Source organism: Rhinoderma darwinii, chromosome 4 (assembly GCF_050947455.1).
Source record: "Rhinoderma darwinii isolate aRhiDar2 chromosome 4, aRhiDar2.hap1, whole genome shotgun sequence".
Lineage (NCBI taxonomy): Eukaryota > Metazoa > Chordata > Amphibia > Anura > Rhinodermatidae > Rhinoderma > Rhinoderma darwinii.
This window is the reverse complement of record NC_134690.1, coordinates 315,355,744-315,373,997: the sequence shown is the minus strand read 5'-3', so window position 1 is coordinate 315,373,997 and position 18,254 is coordinate 315,355,744. Positions and strand designations below refer to the sequence as shown.

At 44.9% G+C, this 18,254-nt stretch overlaps 1 protein-coding gene across 2 annotated transcripts in view; it reads left to right on the top strand.

Moving 5' to 3' along the window:
* Positions 1-323: 323 nt before the first annotated feature.
* The window catches only part of CNST (consortin, connexin sorting protein), a 206,485-nt gene continuing 188,554 nt past the window's right edge, over positions 324-18,254 (top strand). The window contains exon 1 of one of the 2 annotated variants that reach the window (XM_075862744.1): positions 324-444. The gene's annotated coding sequence lies outside the window, so the exon portion shown is untranslated. Of the gene's footprint in view, positions 463-18,254 lie in introns of both variants that reach the window. The other variant, XM_075862743.1, reaches the window with a different exon arrangement.

Here is an 18,254-nt window from a genome sequence, read left to right as displayed (position 1 = left end):
ACAGAATCTGCAAGGAAGACTCAGAACGGAGGCTTCAACACAGCTGGCCTCAAACTTGCATATGTTTTTTTTCGTGGCTATACGTTTGCAATAAATGTTAACACTAAAAATATATGTTTTAAAACGTGGTGTGAAATTAGCTTCGTTTTACTTTAGGTTGCGCCCTCCTATTTGGGTAAACCTGCAAAGTCACGTGTTGAATCACGTATTCAAAACAAGGTACGTGTGCGTTCCAGCTGCAACTACCCGGCATGCAGCGCAGGGGCTTTTAGCGCTACCTCCTCCCTTAAGCCTTAGCTTCCTCCTTCTCCCTGTGGTGACGTGGGCCCGGGTGTGTCACGTGGTGCTTGTGTGTCATCTGCACTGTTATCTCGGTTACTAGTTGATACAGAACGAGCGGAAACCCCGGAGAAGGAGCGTTTCGGCAGAAATTGGAGATGAGGGGTGGGTAACGGAGACGTGGTAGGTGAATAATAATGATGATGATAAAGATATGTGATGTATACGTGTGACAGTGCTGAGGGGCATGGATGAAGGTTGGGTGACAGGGAAGACACTGCTCAGCAGGAATGGAGGCTGTGAGCTCTATGGGAGACGGGGAAGACGCTTCCAGCTGTAAATTCGGGGGGATTGGTTCTAGTGCGGCACCCCTGTCCTTGAGGATGCCCCATACTTCAATTGTGCTCCTATTTTATTTTCCTAGTGAATGCATTTTGTAAACTGGAATCCGTGCTTTACAATTGTGTGATGTTTTCCTTCACCGAAAAAATTGTTCTTGCTCAAGATCAGTCATGTATCAGGATATTTCAGTGGGACCAATTCCTAATAGATCATGTATTGAAGAATTGAGCGCTCCGGATCCGCTACAAAAATGTCGCCCAGATCCTGATGTTGCATATTTTTCAGCTACATTAGTTATTTCATTGCACCTTTATAATGTTGGTTGGTGGAATATATGGAACAATTATCTACTTTGGGCATATCCTTTTTATTTCGTCCTAGCTGCCCAGCGTGTGAGCGTTTTCCCTTCAGCAGGTAAATGACGTGTATACAACGCCCATTCAATGTAATAGGCTGTTCATTTGATGTATGGAGGCGCTTAGTTCCCCCGGAGGGGGGCATATATTTTGTAGACACTTTTTTTCCTTATTGGCGGTGCCACTTTAATAAAGCATATTGAGAGGGATTGTCCATAGAACATTTACAGTCTTCTGTTGGAGTTCTGGAAGCTGCGTAGCACAGCCAGCTCAGCTCAGCTTTTTCCGTAATTTCCAGCTACCCCTCCGTTGATTCTATGCATGGTGAGGTGGCCGTCTGGAGAACGGTGCAGGTACCAAAGGTGGGATCTTCATCTGTCAGACACTTCTGGCATATCCGGTGGATATGCCGTACATGTCTACAATGTGAATGCTCCTTTTAATATTTTGAACACATTCTTAAAGAAGGTTGGCAGATTGGGATGTACGATCCGGATTGTAAACAAGTTCCCTTCATCAACAGAAAGCTGGGATGTATAGTTCAAGTCAGGGGCGTAGCTAAAGGCTCATGGGCCCCGATGCAAAAGTTCTTATTGGGCCCCCCCCCCCGCAAACTTCTCATGGCCGATGTAAAACGCTCCTATTATGCACCTAAATACACTTGAAATACTCCTGCGTACATCTTCCCTTTGGTTTCAATGGGAAATACGTGTGACATTCACACGAGATGTATTTGTACACCGCTTAATTAAAATCCGAGTAAAAATAAGCTTTGTAAAAAAGAAGTGACGTGGTGTTTTACGAGCGTTTTATTTATTTATTATTTTTTTCGCCTTTTGAAAATCCTATGCGTTTAAAAATAACTCAAATACGGCTGAAAAATTGAAAAACGTTTTGAAAATCCGCTAGTAAAATCCCTGGATTTGAGAGGCTATATGCTCTTGAAATCAGCACTATGTTTCTCAGCCTGTTACATATGCTGTGTGAACAAAGCCTTGGGAGAATTCAGATACAACAGATTTTTTTTCTTCTAAAAATCCAATGAGACTGATTTTGACGCAGATGTGCAGCAAAGCCGTGATATAACGGGCCTGCTATGGATTTTAAAATCTGCAGCATGGCCTAAAATTCACGCCGGTTCAGTATTCCTGCATGAGCCGCATGTTAATTGGCAGAATGTTCATCGCAATTGATTCAGCACTGTATATAATTCCAAATAATAAGTGTATGCAAGGAGACCATGCTCACTACCGTATTACAGCACAACAACTCCAAGTCATACAGAGCTGTAATATGTGGACGATAGAAGTCTATGGGCACTACTGTACTAATGTGAGTTATATATGGTGACTTTTTTTCTTCTGTTAAATTTAATATGACTCGGACAGGAAAAAAATGCTGACATATTACAGGGATTTTCTTTAGGAGCTTCACTTCTAGGGGAGAATATCCCATATGGACCCTATAGAGTGCCCATATCTTCGTAGTATGCCTGCATTAGACTTACTTCACACACAGGTTTTTTTTTACTTTTTAAACCACCAGTGTTATTTAAAATGTTAGGGTTTTTTATGCTGTTTTCGGTGGCGTTAAAACGCAGCAAAACAATCTGTGTGTGTCGAGCCTAAAGGCACTGTTCTGTGCATGAGGCCTAAGCCTGTCTAATTCTAACACTTTACTGCACATCTCGGTTGTGGAGGGCTCCCCCACAGTGGCTCTTGTATAACCCATAAATGGAGACATGTTCAGCCCAATTTTCTTGAGGCATCTTCTCTGACAGTGAGTAGGCCCCCATCGATCATATTTGTTGTTTGGGGAAGCTATTGTCGCATTCCACATTTGTCCTGCATGCGCCAGTTGAGGTCAATGAACACCCGTGTTGAGACAAAGTTTGAGACAAATCCTTCAGGGTGAGAGCTGTTTGCAGAGGCAATTTGCTCTGTCTAATAGTGGAATTAACGAGTGAAGCACCCCCTCCAGGATATCGATATGCCCTAATAGGTTATGGACATCCATCGGTGACGACACCTTTTAATATGTTGGGCGGTAACTGGAGAGTATTTATAAAATGTATGTGGGTCACTTGTTTTCAGCAGAGTGCTTATTTAATCAAGCCACAAACTGTGAGTCAACCCTAGCAGAGGTGATTTGTCAACTGTAAAGAACATGATCTAGGTGTGACCCCTGTCTATATTTATCTGCCACATTATATCTCCTCATCGTCATACACGTAGGCATGTTAATTGTTACTTGTTATTTGCAACCTCAGCAAATGGGTGATTTTTAGGATATGCTCATGAGTTCCAGTCAAAATGAGTTATATGATGCTTTTTTATTTTTAAACTGTCGTATCGATTGTTCTAGGGAGCAACCACAATCTGTGCGGTTTTCCTTTTTACCCTATGGCAAATTAAACAAAATGGCTCATTTGCTCTCTGTAATAATTTAAGCTATGGAGAAATGTTCTTGTTCAGAGAAAGTGTTGCTAAACATTGAGCCTTACGTATAAAAACCAGCGCAGACGAAAAGGGGAAAAGTAGACTTGGCAACCAATTAATGATCAAAGTTTTTACATTTGGTTAGTCGATCTTGGTATCCCAAGTGAACTGTTAGGAAAACACTTGTTCCCTTAAGGTCTCTATGACAACCTTTCTAGATTCTATGTTGTTCTTCTTTTACCTTGACCCTATCTCTCTTCTGTCCTTCTGCCAATCAGCTGTGGTGTTTTATTTTGTACCTGTGTTGTCCCACCTGCCTTTGCTTGTCCCTTGTTAAGCCTCTGCTTACCGATTTAAGTATCCGCTCCCGGCTGGTTTTGACCGTGGCTTGCATGATTACCTCTACTTCATTTCTGAACTTTCAGTTAACCTATTGGCTGTCTGGTTTCCAGCTCAGGTTTGCCTGCATTACACCTCTTATCCAAAACGACACTCTCAAGACAACCTGGGTTCCAAGCAGCAAAGTCCATCCCACCTTGCGGTTGGCTCTGGCGAACATCTTTAGAGTCTCCTAAGATACTGTCGATCAGAGTGGTTATGAATTTGAGGTTGCGGGTTTACGTGCACACTCTCTTCCGGCAGACTCCAGCAACTTTGAGGTATCGCTCCACTTGCGTTTCCATAACAGGAACATTTACAAAAAAGCAAACAAAACCCATGCACCTAATGGGGTTGTATGAGATTGATTGGAACGTGGCATAACGTATTTTACAACTAAATTCACGATCTATAGAATTATTTCTTGGTTTGACAGTTGGTTGTAAAATGGGCTTGTCGATCTAATGGGAAATTGCTTGCAATACTTTTTTCTGTGGAGAGTGATAAAAATAGAAATGGTGTGGAACAGTTTTGAGCTGCTCCCCCCTGGGAACTCCACATGAGCAGCTGTGTGTGTATATACATACATGTTATTGTACACCTAACACATGCACTAGTAGGCGAGCAGAAAATATTGTAGGACTGGTCGCAAATACTCTCTATACCCAATGTAGCTTCCGTGATGCCAGTTGCTGGCAGTGTATGAATTCTCTGGGGGCTTCCCATTTCTATAAATCATCTTTGAAATGTTTATACACCTTGATTGGAGTCCACCTTTTGGTAAATTAATTTGATTGGACATGATTTGGAAAGATACACCCCTGTCTATATAAGGTCTAACAGCTGACCATTCATACTAGAGCAAAAATCAAGCCATTAGGAGGAAAGAACTGCCTGTAGAGCTCAGAGACTGTGGAGGCACAGATCGGGAGAAGAGTACAAAAAAAATCTACTGAAAGTTCCCAAGAGCACAGTGGCCTCCATGATTCTTAAATGGAGGAAGTTGGAAACCACCAAGACTCTTGCTAGAGCTGGCTGCCCCACCAAACTAAGTGGTCAGGGGAGAAGGGTCTTGGTAAGAAAGGTGACCAAGAACCCGATGGACATTCTGGCTGAGCTCCAAAGATCCTGTGTACAGATGGGAGAAATTTCCAGAAGGTCAACCATCACTGCAGCACTCCACCAATCTAGGCTTTATGGCAGAGTGGCCAGAAAGAAGTCTGTCCTCAGTAATAGACGCATGAAAGGCTGTGTAATGTCCGCGAGCGCAGACTCCTATCGTCCTGCAGACGTCTTCCTCCCCGGAGATGCCAGCACACGCGGCCGTCCTGTCCTGCAGTGACCACTAGGGGGTGCGCTCAAGCTCCTTCCCGGCCTTAATGGGCCAGAGCACACACCTGTTTTAGATTGACTGATTGCTCCCATGATCACCCTGGACTATAGGAAGGGCCCCATCCTTCCTTCATTGCCTGAGCTTTGTTGTGTTAGTCTTTGCAAATGGTCCCTTAGTGTTTTCCAGTTCCCAGTGTTCCCGTTCCTGTATACTGTATCCCGTGCTACCTTGTTCCTGTGCCGTAGAGAGTTAGAGTTGTGTTGTATACTACACCTGCTGTATTTCACCACACCTGGTGTCTGCCTGCTTCCAAGGTCCCATCCGAGCCTGCCATCGCTACTGTCTGTATGGCCACAGCTACCCTTATTCGAACTATTGACTTTGCCTTGGTATCCTGTTTGGCTAGCTGCTATCCCGCTACGGCGGTACGACCCAGTGGGTCCACACACCCATCGTGACAGGCTGCCTCAAGTTTACAAAAAAAGCACCTGAAGGAATTTTCTTGTTAGAAACAAGATTCTGTGGTCTGATGAAACTAGGATTGAACTTTTTTGCCTCCCTTCTAAGCCTCATGTCTGGAGGGAACCAGGCACTGCTTATCTCTTGACCAATACCATCCCTTAAGTGGAGCATGGTGGTGGCAGCATCATGCTGTGGGGTTGTTTTTCAGCAGCTGGGACAGGGAGACTGGTCAGGGTTGAGGGATAGATAAATGGAGCAAAGCACAGAAACATTCTTAATGAAAAAATGATCCAGAGTGCTCAAGATCTCATACTGGGCCCAAGGTTCACCTTCCAACAAGACAATGACCCGAAGCACACAGCCAAGATTACACAGGAGTGGCTTAGGGACAACTCTGTGAGTGGCCCAGCCAGAGCCCTGACATGGACCCAATCGAACATCTCTGGAGAGACCTGTAAATGGCTGCCCACCAACGGTCCCCATCCAACCTAACGGAGCTTGAGAGGATCTGCAAAGAATGGAAGAAAATCCCAAAATCGAGGTGTGCAAACCTTGTGGCATCATACCCAAGAAGACTGGAAGCTGTTATCACTGCCTAAGGTGCTTCAACTAAGTACAGGTAAAGGGTCTGAATATTAATGTCAATGCAATATTTTAGTTTTTCGCTTTCAATAAATTAGCAATAAAAAATAGTGTAGTACTGTGTTAGCCAGAAACAATATGCAATGTTAAATACCTTTGTGTCAAAAAAGACAAAAGTATAGAAGGTATGATACCTTTATTGGCTAACCATAAAAGTTCTATATGTAAGCTTTCAGAGCACAGAAGCTCCTTCAGGCAGTTTACAAATGAATGACTTAGAAAATAGCACAACATTAAGATGTTACACAAAGACAATTAGTACATGAGGTGATACATCATTAAGATAAGCCGGGGCAATAAAACTGGGGTTATAGGGGTGATGACTTAGGAGTTAAGGCATCTGGAGTCAGTCTGATGGGGGATGTGACGTGTGTCCATGTAGTGGCTCATAAATCCTGGTGTTAGATTGAGGCCTTGTGTCAATGACCTGGAATTTTATCATCATCTTGAATTTAGTATTAGGACTTTTAAATCTGCCAAACTGTGATCAGGTCCAGAGAAGTGTTTTCCCACGGGTGTATCCAGCTCCTGTTTTATTGTATGTCTGTGAAGATACATCCTGGTTTGTCGTTTTTGTATGGTTTCTCCAATGTAGATTCCTTTATTGATGCACCTTGTACATAATAGAATCATGTATACTACATTGGAGGATGTACAGGAGAACGTGCCAGTGATTTTATAGTCCTGCTGCGTGTTTGGTATGTGGATGGTGTTTGATGACAAGATGTTGGTACAGGTCTTGCACTTTCTACTGTTGCAAGGAAAAGTGCCAGTCTCTGATGGTGGTGAGAGGGCACTTCTGACCCGGAGATTCCTTAGGTTTGGTGGCTGTTTGTATGCAAGGAGAGGTAAATCCGGGAATATTTCCTTCAGTTTATTGTCTTTGTTGAATACATGTTGGAGATCATCAGCAATTTTCCTCAAGATGTTCATTTGTGGGTTGTATATGACCACTAGGGGCACCCTGCTGTTGTCTTCCTTCTTTTTGTACTCCAGAAGATTGCTCCTTGGAATTCTTGTTGCTCATTAGATCTGATCATCTATAATTTGTGGATGGTATCCCTGTTGTAAGAATGTATACCTCAGTGATATCAGGTGTTGTTTTCTGTCTTCACTGTCTGAACAGATTCGTATGTAGCGCAGAGCCTGGCTGTAGATGAAGGATTTCTTTGTGTCTCGGATGAAAGCTGTTCCATCTCAGATATGCTGGACGGCCTGTAGGTTTATGGTAGATAGTTGTTTGTATGGTATTGTCTCTCATGTATATGGTCATGTCCAGGAAATGTATTTGAGATGTAGAGTAGTTGAGAGTGAGTTTGATGGTAGGATGGAACTTGTTAAAGTTTTTATGGAAAGAAAGCAGTTCATGTTCTGAGCCTGTCCAGATTATCAACAGGTCATCAATGTAAATTAGCAAAGATTACTAACATTTTGTTTTTACTTTGTCATTTTGGGGTACTGAGTGCAGAATGATGGGGGAAAAAACTTTTTGTTTTAGCACAAGGCCTCAGCATAACAAAATGTGAAATTGAAAGGTTCTGAAGACTTTCCGAATATTATATATTTTTGTACTGTTAACCCCTTCACGCTCCTTGACGTACTATTACGTCATGGCAGCTCTATCGTTCGCGCTCCATGCCGTAATAGTACGTCTTGCAGTTAGAACAGCGGTGCGCGCGCCCGGCGCGTTCATGCGCTGTGATAGCTGCTGTTTCTGACAGCAGGCTATCACGGCATAATGGGACGGGACCATTTACTATGGTCCCGCCTCGCCGATCGCCGCTATTGGCTAGTCAGTGAGTAACTAGCCAATAGCAGCGATCGGTCTCATTCAGCACAGCAGTGCTCGAGCCCGGCGTTCCTGAGCTGTGATAGCTGCTGTTTCTGACAGCATGCTATCACAGCATAATGGGCCGGGACCATTTACTATGGTCCCGCCTCGCCGATCGCCGCTATTGGCTAGTCAGTGAGTAACTAGCCAATAGCAGCGATCATTCTCGTCACTTCCTCTCTCTGACCTCACATCCTGCTGCAACCGCCCTGAACGCCCTGTTGGAGTTAGCGAGGCGTTGAGATCGGTTGTGAGCAGAGAGTCAGAGAGAAAAGAAGTGAAAAAAAGTGAAAAAAAGTTTCTAAAACAACGTTTTTTTTGCTTCCCACCACCCCATCCACTACCCACTCCTGTTCCCTTCCTCTTTGAGTTCTACCCACGTTTTTTGGTCAGTGATCTCCTATCACTGACCACTTTTCAGTCTTCAGGACCACATTTCTTGGTCCCTGGGGATTTTTTTTTCATTTTTTTCTATATAAAACATAAAACAAAAAAAAAAATATAAAAAGAAAAAAAAGAAACAAAAAAAAATAGTTAGTTTAGCCAATTTTGAAAATTTAACTGGTTAGTTTAGTATTAGGGTTAGTTAGTGTCAGGGAACCGTCAAAAAGCGTAGTTAGGTATAGTGTCAGGGAATTTAGCGTCAGGAATCGGTCACCGTAGATAGGCTTAGCGTTAGGGATCCATCACCGTAGTTAGGTTTAGCGTCAGGGAAGCTCGGAATAATTAGATAGGTTTAGTGTCAGGCACCCGTCACCGTAGTTAGGTTTAGTGTCAGGGAAGCTTGAAATAATCTAGATAGGTTTAGTGTCAGGGAATCGTCGCCGTAGTTAGGTTTAGCGTTAGGGAAGTCCACATAAAATTTAGTTAGGTTTAGTGTTAGGAACCCTCGCCCTAGTTAGCTTTAGTGTCAGGGAAGTCCACTTGCTCTCTAAAAACAAAACACACATTTGTGCTAGTTGTGCTATCCTATTGCTCCCAGTTAGGGATTTATTTTTTTGCAGTATATAAATTTTGTCTTCGCACAACAAGCATGTCCCAACGGACATTTACTGCTGAAGAGGCGTATGCATTTCTGGCCTCCGACACAGACTCGTCGGATGGCGATACACTATTTTATTTGTCTACCTCCTCATCCAGCGATGAAGAGGAGGGACCCCCTAGGAGACGCCCCAGGACCACCACCATAGTAGAAATCCCTGAGAGAAGTGACCCCACAACAAGTGATACCCCTGAGCGAAGTGACCCCATTTGGACGCCCACACCAGACCATTATGAACCCCAAATCCCTGAGTACACGGGCAGCCCAGGCATCAAATTTAACACGGCAGGGTTCAGTGAGATGGACTTTTTCAAGTTCTTCTTCACTGATAACTTTATAGAGCTAATGGTCACCCAGACTAATTTATATGCCCAACAGTATATCACCAAGAACCCCAACTCATTTTATGCCCAATCCCAGAGGTGGACTCCTGTAAACGCAGCAGAGTTGGGCAAGTTCTGGGGACTGCTCTTGAACATGGGGCTTCTAAAAAAGCCATCCATTAGGACCTACTGGAGCACGGACATCCTATACCACACCCCGATGTACCGTATGGCCATGTCCAGGATGCGTTATGAGGCAATACTTCGCTTCCTACATTATGCCGATAATGAGCAGTGCCCACCCCGAGATGACCCCAGTTTTGACCGTTTATATAAACTGAGACCCCTATTAGACCATTTCAGTGCCCGGTTTGCCCAAGCATACACCCCCGAGAAGTGTATTTCCATTGATGAGTCCCTGGTACATTTTAAAGGGAGGCTTCAATTCCGCCAATACCTGCCAAGTAAGAGGGCAAGGTATGGCGTGAAGTTGTATAAGCTGTGCGAGAGTGCATCAGGGTATACATATAAATTCAGGATATATGAAGGGAAGGACAGCAGTATTCAGCCCCCAGAATGCCCCCCCTTACTGGGAATTAACGCAAAAATTGTGTGGGATTTGGTGCACCCACTGCTGGACCAGGGTTACCACCTCTACCTGGATAATTTTTATACCAGCGTCCCGCTCTTCAAGTGCCTCGCTTCCAGAAGGACTGCGGCATGCGGCACTGCTAGAAAAAATCTTAGAGGCCTCCCTAAAACACTGCTTGGGCAAACACTCAGAAGGGGTGAGAGCAGGGCACATTCTAGTAGCAACATATTGTGTGTCAAGTACAAGGACAAGAGAGATGTCCTTGTATTGACAACAATACATGGCCACACCAGTACCCATGTACCTGTACGAGGTACCAGTACAGAGACCCCCAAACCAGATTGCATCCTGGACTACAATAGGTACATGGGAGGGGTGGACTTGTCAGATCAAGTCCTGAAGCCCTACAGCGCTACGCGGAAATCGAGGGTGTGGTATAAGAAGCTGGCCGTGCACATCATACAGATGGCATTGTACAATGCGTACGTGCTACGTCGATGTGCAGGCCAGAGGGGAACTTTCCTGGAATTTCAAGAGGTGGTTATAAAGAACCTAATTTTTGGCGACCAGGAAGGAGGGGCACCCAGTACTTCTGGAAGCGAGGCCACACGCATCGTACCAGGGCAACACTTTCCAGGAGAAGTTCCCCAAACTGGCAAGAAGGGAAAAAGTCAAAAGAGGTGCAAAGTGTGCTATAAGAGGGGGATAAGGAAGGACACAACATACCAATGCGACACGTGTCCCGAAAAACCAGGGCTCTGTATGAAAGATTGTTTTAAAATTTACCATACATCCCTTGATTTTTAATTTACCCTGATGCACTCCGCACAGCTTATCCCCCTCATCTTTCCCTTTTGAGCCCTGCCATGTGCCCAAGCAGCAAATAACAGCCACATGTAGGGTATTGCCGTACCCGGGAGAACCCACATTACAATTTATGGGGTGTATGTCTCCAGTGGCACATGCTGGGCACAATATATCAGACACTGAAATGGCATATATGCATAGGAAATTGCAAATCTCACTTTGCACCATCTGCTGCGCATTACCTTTTACACAATAACTGTGGGGTCAAAATGCTCACTACACCACTAGATGAATGTCTTAAGGGGTGTAGTTTTTAAAATGGGTTCACTTCTCGGGGGTTTCAACTGTACTGGTACCTCAGGGGTTCTGCCTACATGACTTAGCACCAGAAAAGCTCCAGTAGGCTAAATGGTGGTCCTTCCCTTCTGAGCCCTGTCGTGTGCCCAGGCAGCTAATAACAGCCACATGTAGGGTATTGCCGTACCCGGGAGAACCCACATTACAATTTATGGGGTGTATGTCTCCAGTGGCACATGCTGGGCACAATATATCAGACACTGAAATGGCATATATGCATAGGAAATTGCAAATCTCACTTTGCACCATCTGCTGCGCATTACCTTTTACACAATAACTGTGGGGTCAAAATGCTCACTACACCACTAGATGAATGTCTTAAGGGGTGTAGTTTTTAAAATGGGGTCACTTCTCGGGGGTTTCAACTGTACTGGTACCTCAGGGGTTCTGCCTACATGACTTAGCACCAGAAAAGCTCCAGTAGGCTAAATGGTGGTCCTTCCCTTCTGAGCCCTGTCGTGTGCCCAGGCAGCTAATAACAGCCACATGTAGGGTATTGCCGTACCCGGGAGAACCCACATTACAATTTATGGGGTGTATGTCTCCAGTGGCACATGCTGGGCACAATATATCAGACACTGAAATGGCATATATGCATAGGAAATTGCAAATCTCACTTTGCACCATCTGCTGCGCATTACCTTTTACACAATAACTGTGGGGTCAAAATGCTCACTACACTCTAGATGAATGTCTTAAGGGGTGTAGTTTTTAAAATGGGTTCACTTCTCGGGGGTTTCAACTGTACTGGTACCTCAGGGGTTCTGCCTACATGACTTAGCACCAGAAAAGCTCCAGTAGGCTAAATGGTGGTCCTTCCCTTCTGAGCCCTGTCGTGTGCCCAGGCAGCTAATAACAGCCACATGTAGGGTATTGCCGTACCCGGGAGAACCCACATTACAATTTATGGGGTGTATGTCTCCAGTGGCACATGCTGGGCACAATATATCAGACACTGAAATGGCATATATGCATAGGAAATTGCAAATCTCACTTTGCACCATCTGCTGCGCATTACCTTTTACACAATAACTGTGGGGTCAAAATGCTCACTACACCACTAGATGAATGTCTTAAGGGGTGTAGTTTTTAAAATGGGGTCACTTCTCGGGGGTTTTAACTGTACTGGTACCTCAGGGGCTTCTGCCTACATGACTTAGCACAAGAAAAGCTCCAGTAGGCCAAATGGTGGTCCTTTCCTTCTGAGTCCTGCCATGGGCCCAAACATCAGTTTATCACCACAAATGGGGTATTGCCGCACTCAGGACAAATTGGGCAACAAAATGGGGTGTTTTATTCCTTGTGAAAATAAGAAATTTTGAACAAAAATTACATCTTAATGGAAAAAAATATCATTTTTTTAATTCACAGCCCAATTCAAATAGGTGCTGTGAAAAAACGGTGTGGTCAAAATGATAACAACAACCATAAATGAATTCCTTGAGGGGTCTAGTTTCCAAAATGGGGTCACTTCTGGTGGGTTTCCATTGCTTTCATACCTCTGGGGCTCTGCAAATGCGACATGGAACCCGAAAACCAATCCAGCAAAATCTGGACTCCAACAAACACATAGCGCTCCTTTCCTTCTGAGTCCTCCCATGGGCCCAAACGGCAGTTTATCACCACAAATGGGGTATTGCCGCACTAAGGACAAATTGGGCAACAAAATGGGGTGTTTTATTCCTTGTGAAAATAAGAAATTTTGAACAAAAATTACATCTTAATGGAAAAAATATCATTTTTTTAATTTCACAGCCCAATTCAAATAGGTGCTGTGAAAAAACGGTGTGGTCAAAATGATAACAACAACCATAAATGAATTCCTTGAGGGGTCTAGTTTCCAAAATGGGGTCACTTCTGGTGGGTTTCCATTGCTTTCATACCTCAACACCTCTTCAAACCTGGCATGCTGCCTAAAATATATTCTAATAAAAAAGAGGCCTCAAAATGCACTAGGTGCTCCTTTGTTTCTGAGGCTTGTGTTTTATTCCACGAGCGCACTAGAGCCACATGTGGGACATTTCTAAAAACTGCAGAATCTGGACAATACATATTTAGTAGTATTTCTCTGGTAAAATCTTCTGTGTTACAGAAAAAAATGGAATAATATTGAAATTCAGCAAGAAAAATGAAATTTGCAAATTTCACCTCCACATTGCTTTAATTCCTGTGAAATGCCTGAAGGGTTAAAAAACTTTCTAAATGCTGTTTTGAATACTTTGAGGGGTCTAGTTTTTAAAATGGGGTGTTTTATGGGGGTTTCTAATACATAGGCCCCTCAAAGCCACTTCAGAACTCAAGAGGTACCTTAAAAAAAAGGCTTTTGAAATTTTCTTAAAAATATGAGAAATTGCTGTTTATGTTCTAAGCCTTGTAACGTCCAAGAAAAATAAAAGAATGTTAAAAAAACGATGCCAATCTAAAGTAGACATATGGGAAATGTGAACTAGTAACTATTTTGGGTGGTATAACCGTCTGTTTTACAAGCAGATGCATTTAAATTCTGAAAAATGCAATTTTTTCAAAATTTTCTCTAAATTTTGCAATTTTTCACCAATAAACACTGAATATATCGACCAAATTTTACCACGAACATGAAGCCCAAAGTGTCACGAGAAAACAATCTCAGAATCGCTTGGATAGGTTTAAGCATTCCGACGTTATTACCACATAAAGTGAAATATGTCAGATTTGAAAAATGGGCTCTGAGCCTTAAGGCCCAAACTAGGCTGCGTCCTTAAGGGGTTAAAGTTTTAGGCGGCTGTGTAAAAATCTGCAAGTAAGAATGCTTTAAAAAACAGAAGTGTTCACTGATTAAAAAAATAAAAAACCTAAGTGAATGAAAGGAAGAGAAATCTAAATCAATATTTGGTGTAACCACCGCTATGAATTTTGTAGGATTATAGTCCTATGTGTATAATTAACTGGTTATACCAAGCAGGTGATAATGATGATTTTCAGATGTAGGTTGAAACAGTCATTAACTGTAACAGAAACAGCTGTGTAGGAGGCTTAAAACTGGGTGAGGAACAGCCAAACACTGCTACAAATTTGAGGTTGTGGAAGACCGTTTCATGTCACAGGTTCACTATTGGCAAGACTGAGCACAGCAACAAGACACAAAGTAGTTACACTGCATCAGCAAGGTCTCTCCCAGGCAAAGATTTCAAAGCGGATTGGGGTTTTAAGATATGCTGTTGAAGCTCTTTTGAAGAAGCGCAAAGAAACGGGCAACAATGAGGACCGAAGACGCAGTGGTCGGCTAAGGAAACTTAGTGCAACAGATCAAAGACACATCAGACTTCCCTTCAAAATTGGAAGATGTCCAGCAGTACCATCAGCTCAGAACTGGAATAAACCAGTAGGACCCAAGTACACCCATCTACTGCTCGGTGAAGACTGGCCAGAAGTGTTCTCCATGGAAGAATTGCAGCCAAAAGGCCATACCTTTTGACTAGGACTGGGCGATTTATGAAAAAATCATGAATGTGTAGCCTCGATTCCGATAAATTAACAATTATTTAGGCCACACCCATTTTTGCATTCTGCGCCACTGAATTATTATTTATCCCCTGAACCTACTGTATATAATATACCTCCTGACACTGCGCCCACACATTGTATTAGCCCCTATAAGGCTTCATTCACATCTACGTTGATGCATCCATTTTAGCGGATCCGTTGAAATTTATAAAAACCAACGCACTGACTGACGTTAGACTGAATGCAACAGAAGGTAAAATATGTTTTTGATCCGTCAAAAAAACTTAAATCCGTTCTAACGGATCCGTTTTCATCTTTGCATCTTTCTTGCTTTCATTTTTAGTCTGAGCAGAAAAAAAGCAGATTCGTTAAACATAATGCACAACTGATGGCATATCAGTTTGTATCCGTCATCTGTTTGCTTCAATGTTAATAAAAACAAAATCGCCGGTGGGCGGGGCATCAAGGTGGCCGCATTTTAGTTGAGCTCCCGCAGGCTGTTGAGAACTCGGCCCGGCGGACGAGAAACCGGAGCCGCACAGCGTGGACTTTGGGCAGAAGCAGAGGAGCCCGGTCTGCTGAGTCGCGGGAGCGACATAAGGGCACTGGAAGTCGGCCCGGAGAGTGGGCACAGAGACGCCGCGCGCGGTGGTGAGGCTGGACCCCGCCATCTTGGAGAGCGGACCACGTGGTGTTCCCACTGCAGGCGGGAGATCGCAGAGCACGGGCGGGCCGCGGACCTGAACGCCTGCTTCTCGGCCCATAGCAGGGCTTGGATGTGAGGAAGCTGCCGCAGGAGGACACCGAGGGGAGAAGGGAGTCGGTGAGCAAGCCGATCCGGACCGGCACAGATAAGTTAAACGGGGGGGGGGAGGAGGAGGCACATATCTCCCTATCCCCTTGCTGGTAGACCCTGCTACACAGCAAATACACCCTGCAGGCTGCTGAGGACTTAATTACACATAACACAGGACTGCTCTATATCCCTGCACTCACTACCCACTGAGAGGGGACAAAGTCTGCGTGGCAAATTATACCCTGAAACGCTGTATGGATGCCTAATTTATAACTTTCTGCTGACATAGCCACTACCTCACCTACTGCCTAGACATCCTGGGGTGAGACCTGTGAAGAGCGGTGGGAATAACCATAGAAAATCCCTCCTGGGACGTGTGCTTGGTTTTCTGGGGGACCCTCTCCTGCTTTTGATGATCTTCATGCCGCTGTATATGTGAGTTGAGCGGCCCTCCCCCACAGTGCACTTATCCCGTATATAAAAGCCCTCGGCCCGCCTGGCCTTTACCATCTGCTGGATGGACAAGTACTTGAATAAATCTGGGCAGGCTAGAGCCACCCGATCCTCCTCGACGGCGCTTCCTTCTGCCGCGACAGCCTCCACGATGCAGTCTACACAGCGGAAAAAGGGCTCATCAAAGGGCCTGGCCGTGGCAGCCGCACAATCACACCAGGGGACGCCTTCCGGCGAGTCAGTGTCTGGAGACATAACACCACCAAATCTTTCAGGGCCTCCGAGTCCGTCTTCCCAAGTATCGTTAATGCACATCCAGGCCGCTGAAGTGGCACAAGAGGTATCCCGCCTCATCATCCCTATCTTTGACAAAAGATTGGACCTTCTACAATCCTCTATTAACACGGTGCTGGCACAGGTGACCGCAAATTCCCAGAAGCTGGGGGACTTGGAGACCAGAACCATGTCCTGTGAGACGGAGGTGACTCGCCTGGAGGGTCTAACCACCCATCAAGATGTCCTTATTCACACACTGCAAGAAAAACTAGATGATTTGGAAAATCGAGAAAGGCGCAATAACCTGCGATTTGTTGGTATCCCGGAGGAGGTTACGGCAGAAACACTTGCCAAGTATTTGTCCACTGATTTGCCCAGGGCTCTTGGAGTCCAAACGCCGGAAGATCCCCTGTCCATTGAGCGGGCCCACCGCCTGGGACAGAGGAGAGACCAGGGTGGGGGGGGCAGGCCGAGGGCTGTCATAGCCCGCTACCATAACTGGACAGTTAAAGAAAGGATCCTCAGGGCGTACAGACAGGCCCCAGAGCTTCGGGTTCAAGGCCACAAAATCCTAATGTTTCAGGACTTTTCGATTCAAGTGTCCCAGAAGCGCAAAGCTTTCACACCGATCTGTAAACATCTCCATGATCACAATATCCGTTTTCAGCTGTTATATCCGGCAAAATTACGTGTGGTGGAGAATGGTCGGGCCCGGCTGTACGACTCCCCGGAGGAAGCTGCCAGAAGATATCCTCCAGTGGTGGCGGACTGATATATATTCATTATACTGTGGCGGAGTCGGTTCACTTTCTGGCCTATTGGCTTCTTGTTGGTTAAATGGGTCGTGAGATCCTTGGTTTGCTCTATGGAAGCTATCTGTTTTTCTTCGCCTGTAGATGGGGGAGGGTTTATAGTACCCACCTCACTCACTGTAATGTACTTACTGGTATGATGATGTTATTTTTGTTTTTTTATGGTTAGGTTTTCATGCTTGCCGCCTCTCTCTTATAGGTTACCTGTAGCCTCTTGTGACCGGAAACGGTCCCCCCGTTCTTGTATGCTGACTACACTTCGCGCTCGCTGGGACGGGAAGTGGCGTCGTAATAGCGTTTGGATCATATTGACAGAAGTCATACGTCTAGACACAGGATGAGTACCCTAATAAGCACATCACATGAGTCCCATACACCCCCCACCCTACACATAGTGTCATGGAATGTGGCAGGTCTGAATACCCCTGAAAAACGGCGCAAAGTGCTCGCACATATAAAGCGCCAACGCGCAGATATCATCTGTTTGCAGGAAACTCACTGGAGAACGGACCACTATGTTCCTATCCGGGCATCCTGGTTAGATGCGCCAGTGGTCTCCACGTACTCCACCAAGACACGTGGGGTCGCTGTATATTTCAGGAAAGGCCTGCCATACTCCATCCAAGATAGGTATTCTGACCCCGATGGCCGTTTTGTATACATCCGACTTATGGTAGCTGACAAATCGTACTCTCTTCTTAACATTTACGCCCCCAACCTGACGACTGACGGTTTTTATCCTAAACTACTGGAATTCTTGTTGCAAAGGGAATGCTCGGACCTGATTGTGGCTGGAGACTATAATCTAGCTTCTTACCCTCCCCTCGATAGATCGAGTGGAGACCATGCTGACTCCCCTCCCAGTTCGCAGATGGCCTTCTTCATGGAGCATCTCTCCTTATGTGACCCCTGGAGACTCCATAATCCACAAGTGAGAGATTATACGTTTTACTCTGCAGTACACGACTCTTTTTCCAGAATCGATTATATAATGCTCACTACAGGCTTGTTTTCAAGAGTAACACGGACGGATATCCGACCCATCGCCATATCAGATCACGCCCTTGTATCCCTAACCTTAGAGGGGCTGCCCCCTATGCCCCGGACGAATCTGTGGAGGTTCCCATCATACCTTTATGAGTCAGAGGACTTCAGAAGCTACCTAAAAACACACTGGAATAACTATATCCAAGATCACAGCCAGCAGCTAGATGATGTAGCCTTGATATGGTTGGCTTCTAAAGCAGTGATG